The sequence below is a fragment of the Sinocyclocheilus rhinocerous genome, unplaced genomic scaffold (genome assembly GCF_001515625.1).
Source record: "Sinocyclocheilus rhinocerous isolate Xijiao unplaced genomic scaffold, SAMN03320098_v1.1 scaffold1213, whole genome shotgun sequence".
In the NCBI taxonomy this organism is placed as follows: Eukaryota; Metazoa; Chordata; class Actinopteri; order Cypriniformes; family Cyprinidae; genus Sinocyclocheilus; species Sinocyclocheilus rhinocerous.
This window is the reverse complement of record NW_015625600.1, coordinates 512,687-518,994: the sequence shown is the minus strand read 5'-3', so window position 1 is coordinate 518,994 and position 6,308 is coordinate 512,687. Positions and strand designations below refer to the sequence as shown.

The 6,308-nt window shown below is 38.2% G+C and overlaps 1 long non-coding RNA gene across 1 annotated transcript; it reads left to right on the top strand.

Annotated features, from left to right (window-relative positions):
* Positions 1 to 4,743: 4,743 nt before the first annotated feature.
* On the top strand, positions 4,744 to 5,659 carry LOC107758442 (uncharacterized). Its single transcript, XR_001642027.1, has 3 exons — positions 4,744 to 4,769; positions 5,330 to 5,379; positions 5,492 to 5,659. It is a non-coding gene; the product is annotated as an uncharacterized LOC107758442 (long non-coding RNA).
* Positions 5,660 to 6,308: the final 649 nt, after the last annotated feature.

Genomic DNA, 6,308 nt, shown 5'->3' with positions numbered 1-6,308 from the left:
TTTTATGGTTATTAGCAGAACATTAAAACATTACAATCTAAAATCAATTTTTAAAGCATTTAAAACACTAAATTAAAAGTTAAAGCCACTGAATTAAAAATGAAAATAAATAATGAAAATCAGACTACATTTTAACTGATAAGAGGAACACATTTAACTCATTTGAGATAGTAGGGCAGTAATAGACAGCTTACATTTGATTTACAGTTACTGCTATGATACAAATACACTTACATGTAGGATAAAAATTCTACTTGTGTCACATTTAATGTCCAACAAAAAATATTTTAGCAGAATGCATATTTTATTCAGAATTATTGCGCTATTATTCTATTGCGTTCCGTCTGTTAAGCTCGCATGCACGCAGCAGCGCTCGTTCACTCGTGAAGCCTCGCTCACTCCTGACAGCAAAATGGATATATTTGCATGCCTTTCTAACATTTACTGATGAAAAATATACCTGTGACATGTCAGTTATGCACTAAGGAAAACACAATGTCTCAAATGCTTTAAACAGTACAAATATTCGCTGTTTGCCATGGTGGATCGATTTGATCCATGATCGACATTAAGGGCTGTTTAAGAATAAGCGTGCACATCAAATGATCTGGACTCATTGAACCTGGATCGAATTAGTGAGATTGCGTGAACTTAAATTGTCGTTTATGGAACCGCTTTAGTCTTGATTGATTTGTTAGGTTATTTCAAGTCAGGTTTTGGACTTTAATCCCCGCTTTTCTTAGCGTCTTTTATGAAACAGCCCCCTGCTCATACTTAACGAGCTTCGGCAACCGCAACAAGCACCGATTTGGTCACGATCCGGGGTTTTTGTCGCAGACTGTGGAAATCTGTCCGCAACAGCAAAATCCAGCCAAAAATCCTGTAGTGTGAGCCCGGCTTAAATGCACATTGCGACGGCTTGTGCCAGTAGCCCCTCACTGCAGAACACAAGATCCAGGGGACGTGGTTGGATCCACATCTAGGGGGTGGAGATTGGTAGGTTTAGGGGTGGAGACCACACCCCCTGGATCTGGTGTTCTGCAGTGTGGACCATCTCAGCTTGTGCAGGGCAGTGCTTATTATATTGAGCGAAAATAATGAAAAAGAAGGCTGTGAAACATGATCAGCCTTTCCCTTTTTTTTTGTGATCAACTTTTTATTTTTTAAATCAACAAAACAACATCCACTCAAACAAACAACAGGGAAGGGGGAACAACAGACACACCATCAACAACTTCAATATCAATTTGTAGTAAAAGGAACAAAACGGAATTCACATGAGTCCATAGATTGACAACAATTGGAACTTCCCAAAACATGTGGAGAAAAGTACCTGCTGATACAGTGCCACAGATATGACAGTTATAGGTCGATTGCAGTTTCATTTCAAACCTCCTGCAAGGAGTTATGTACGCTCTATGGATGACTTTGAAATGGATAGGACGATGAGCAGTTTTAGAAGTTAAGATTAGATTAGACCACACCCTCCCCCAGTCGACCGACAAATCAAAATCTGTTAATTCACGATTCCAGATAGATTCAATAGAAAGAGACCTTGCAGTGTGATCACCAAGTTCACTATATACGAAAGAAACAGATGGCCGACCAGAGGGTGGTGCGATCCAATCCCACACAGGATGAAAGGAAATAGGGAATGCCCAGGGAACTCCATAGACCTTGAGAGCAGGACATAATTGAAAAAAGACTAAACATGATGATGCTGGCAAACAAAACCCAGTTCCTAGTTCTTGAAATGAGCAGACTCCCTGGTTATCATACAAGTCACCGCATGTGTCTCTGCCCAATGTAGACCAAGAGGGCTGGACAAATGGCCGACTTCAACACAGAAAATTAAAGTTGTGCCATAAGGGTGTGTTGTTACAAAATCCGAAAGATCCTTCCATCAGACGTCCCACCCTTTTTAGAATAAAAAAGTGAAGTCCTTAGATGTAGTATTCTGGATTCTCCAAAGATCGATTACATTAAGTTCAGTGATATATTTATTCAATAACTTAGAGGATGGGTTAGCTGTATTTATCCAGTGCATGATTTAAAACAGTATTTAAAATCACCACACATCACTAAAGGACAATCAATCTGCTCAAGTAATATATTAGAAATATTTGTGAAAAATGCACCATCTACCTCATTCGGGCAGTAAATGGAGACCATTGCTAACCTGTCATTATGTATTTTACAGCGTATAAAAACAAATCAACCTTCATCATCATTCCCGGTATGTTCAATAGTTAAATGTAACTTCTTATCGACTAAGATACGCACCCCTTAGTTTTATTAGGAGCACAAGAGAAGGCTGCCAGTTTGTAATACTTGTTTTGTGCCACATCGCATTGTTTTTAATGAGACTCTTGTATCAGGGCATATGAAATCGATTTACGGTGCAGATATTCTAATATCCGGATACACTTAATAGGAGAATTTAGGCCATTCACATTCAATGATACGATATTCAGAACATGCATTGTGTGCTCGCAATGCCAAGATTATGTCTGCTTGAAGAGAGACAAAAGCAATGCCATACTGCCAGTGACATGAAACATTGTCCCGGCCTTTCAGTGAAGGGATCCACTTGGAAAGATTAGCTCTGAGGAAGCCCGCTGCATCGGAGCCCTCCGCTCCCTCCGGCAACCCCACCAGTCGTACGTTATTTCTACTGCTCCTATCGTCAATGTCCGTCATTTTTTCGGTGAGTTGCTCCAGCTGATTTCTTAAGTTTGAAACCGTCCTCCTATCCTCACGTATGGCTGCTTGAACGGAATTGACCCGGTCACGTGTCTGTTTCGCCGCGATGGTTAGCTTTTCAACTTCTGCTTTTAGCTCTTTTACGGAATCGTTGGTCATTTGTATATCCAAATGTAGATCACGGAGTGCTGGGGTCAGTACAGAGTCTATCGCTTCTCTTACAGTCGAAGCCACTACCGAATCAAGTGTACTTTGTTGCTCTTTAAGCGCTAGCTTGATACTGTTAGCTATAGCAGCGCCGAGATCTTCTCTGGAGATGGTGGAATCTTTAAATTTTTTCTTTATTAGCGATTGTTCACTCTCTCTTTTCCGGCTGTCCTTGACTGCTGGGGTACTCATAGTGAGCTAAATAAAGATTGGTTCAAAATTTACTGACAGGATATATACAATTTCTGACAAAGTGAGCAGAGCGAAGGACTATGTGTGCATTGCTGCCGAAGGGTCACGTCATGTCCCAGCTTTTCCCTTTTTGGCGGTTACACTCTTTAGATTTTTTTAGGGCCAGTTGTTTTGGAGTTATTGTCGTTAATTGCTGAATATGTCAGGAATATCGAAAACAAAACTAACTTAACCTCGCTGAATTAGACATTGTGTGGACGTTTCCATTATGACGTTGGGTTTTGTTTGCCATACCGGACTATGATATATCAGTATTTGATGTCAAATTGACGTTGGTTTGAGACGTTGGCTCAACGTTGGATTTTGGTTAATTTGCAACACAACCTTAAAACAACAAAATATCAATGTCAGCTGATGTCGGTATTGGACGTCAAATTAACGTTGTTATTAGACGTTGGATTGACATTGAATTTTGGTCACCCGACGTCGCAACCTAAATCTAACCAAATATCGTTTTATGACATTTTGTGCCTGCTGGGATTTCGGGGCGTGAGTATGTGACATATGTTTGGTGGTCCCTTTGTTCTACACACTTTATTAGTATTCCTAAGTATTATAAAGTAGTTAGAACTTGTGTAATCTAATGAAATACAATGCTACTTTTGAAATACAAAACTACATTTTAAAGCATATATTTTGTAATCTGTAGGGAAACATTTTAAAAGTAACATTCCCAGTCCTGCACGTCTCTAATCACAGAAACTAATCACACGCTTAAGTGTTTTGATGAAGAAAGACAGATGTGTTTGGACTAAAGTTAGAAACATTTTATTCAAATCACTGATTCTCATGCATTTCCATTGACACGAGTCCAGACACCCTCCCCCTCCCCCCTCCTGAAACTCATGTGATTTACTGGAGAAAGCACCAATATCTCCAAAATAAAAATATTTTCTGATTGGTTGACATGCATCTTACATAACAGGAGTGCACTTATTTAAGCCCACAATGCAGTGGCAAAAGAACACAGCAAAGGAATTCAAGGAAACGAGACTCTGTGGTGAAACTAAGAGTGAAACTAAGCTTGCTGTTTGGAATCCAGATATCCTCAGGTCTGACTTTTTTAACATTTATTTTGTTAATTCTCTTTTAATAAAACCCAACTAATCATTTTTGACTCACGGGTCATTCTGGGAATGTAAGTTCTACTGGAACGCTCCCAGAGCAGAGCTGAGTCTTGGTTAGACAGACTGTTTTAGGTCAGTTTTCTGTCTCAGCAGGCTATAGGTGGATTAGGAATGTTCTAATATGTGACTTGGTTTAATGCAATAAAACAGTAATATTGGAGGGCACATCATTTTTCATTTCCAGTAGAAACCTGTAATACAATGTTTAAATTTACTCAATGTTTTATAGTGACAGCAAAATGAACAGGGCACTTTAACAGAACAGCAAGATGTGTCCTGAAATTGCCATTGGGTCCGTATAAACAGGTTTAGCTCAGCTACTGGAGCACAGACCGGAAAACTGTGATGGTGACTCCACTGATATTTCTCTAAGACAGCTACAATTAATTCCACAGATTTCTCTGGATCGCTTATCTGACCCTGTTCTTTAGACTGAAGTTTGCAAGATTTTGTGTGTATTTCTGCAAGAGGACAGACAAGGTAAGGATTCTAATTTACTTCTGTTACATATCAAAACTATTGCCTTAATCTAAGTTATATATAGTAAATAAATTGCTTAACAGTTTTGCATGGAATATTGTTTAGGATTGGATAATTTATGCTATGCTACAAGCACACAGTTCAAATGTAATGCCTGTTAACATGTTTTGGATTCCAAAACCAGATGTAGTAATATAAAAATGTTCAATATAAAATAAATAATACAAAAATAAAAACAAATAAAATGCAATACAGTGTAAAGCATTGGTGAGGTGAAACTACAAGAATATGAAAAATAACCCTGCACTACTTGTGGAACTTTAATGGATTTTATAAATATATCTAAAATATATACAAATGATTTTATTGTCATTTTATAATAATTTATCAATTCACATTTGTATATACTGTTTGTTTCCACATGCCTTGTGACTTGGTAAATAGTACATAGCATGGTCATATTGGTCTTTAAAAAAAACTCTTGAAGTTGGTTTGTTTGAAGTGAATGTTATAATTTTTTTGTATATATATAATTTTTCACCTGTGTGTGTTTGTTATAGAACAAAGTGAGGTAAAATCAGAGCTGCAGAAGTTCCTGTTTTCCTGACAGGTCACAGCAAACTCTTGATTTCAGTAAATCTTTCTGTTTCGGTTTAATGAGTTAGAATAAGTATTGAATTAAGGAGAATTTTGACATTTCTTTCCAACATTATTTTATCCAGGAAGAAGAGAATATCCTTTATTGAAGGTCTTGAAGAAGAAATATAACCAGACTGAGTCAAGAGTGATTTTGTTCCTTTACATCGCTCTGTTGCCTCAAGAAAATATTACAGGAGTTAAAGAGAACACAATTAGTCCAGAGGTATTCAGGGTTGGGTGATCACACAGCATCAAAGATAAAAAAAACAACAACCGACTACACACAGACAAAAATGTATGGCAATGATCCGGAATCTAAACAGCCAGATGGAGAATCTAAATGCTATCCTTTCAGATCACCATCAAAACTCAAAGAATCATGCACCTACATACGCATCCCATTCTCTCTAATGTCTGGCAATGAATCAGAATCTAAAGAAGAAAATGAAAGGGTCAGCTCTCCCTACAAATTTATCGATGGATTTCCTTCAGGTTGTACTGACCTAAGGAAAAGAAAATCGTATGTCCTGTCATACAACAATGAAACGAAGAATGCTGAATGGGTGTATGAGATACTGAACAAAAGTATTATAACTAAAAGTAACCAAACTGCTGAAAATGATCAAATCAGTTCAAAATACATGAACTTTGGAGAGACATTATCTAACAAGGACTATGATCAAGGTCATCTCGCTGCAGCTGCCAATCACAGGTGGTCTCAGGAAGCCTATCATGACACGTACTTGATGAGAAACATTGTACCTCAGCCTCAGGCCCTAAACAGAGGCCCCTGGAAAAGGTTTGAGAAGGAATGTCGAGATACTGCTGTGAAAGCCAATGTCCGCAATGTCCATGTGAACTCTGGACCACTTTACCTGAGAGAAGAAGAGAATGATGAGA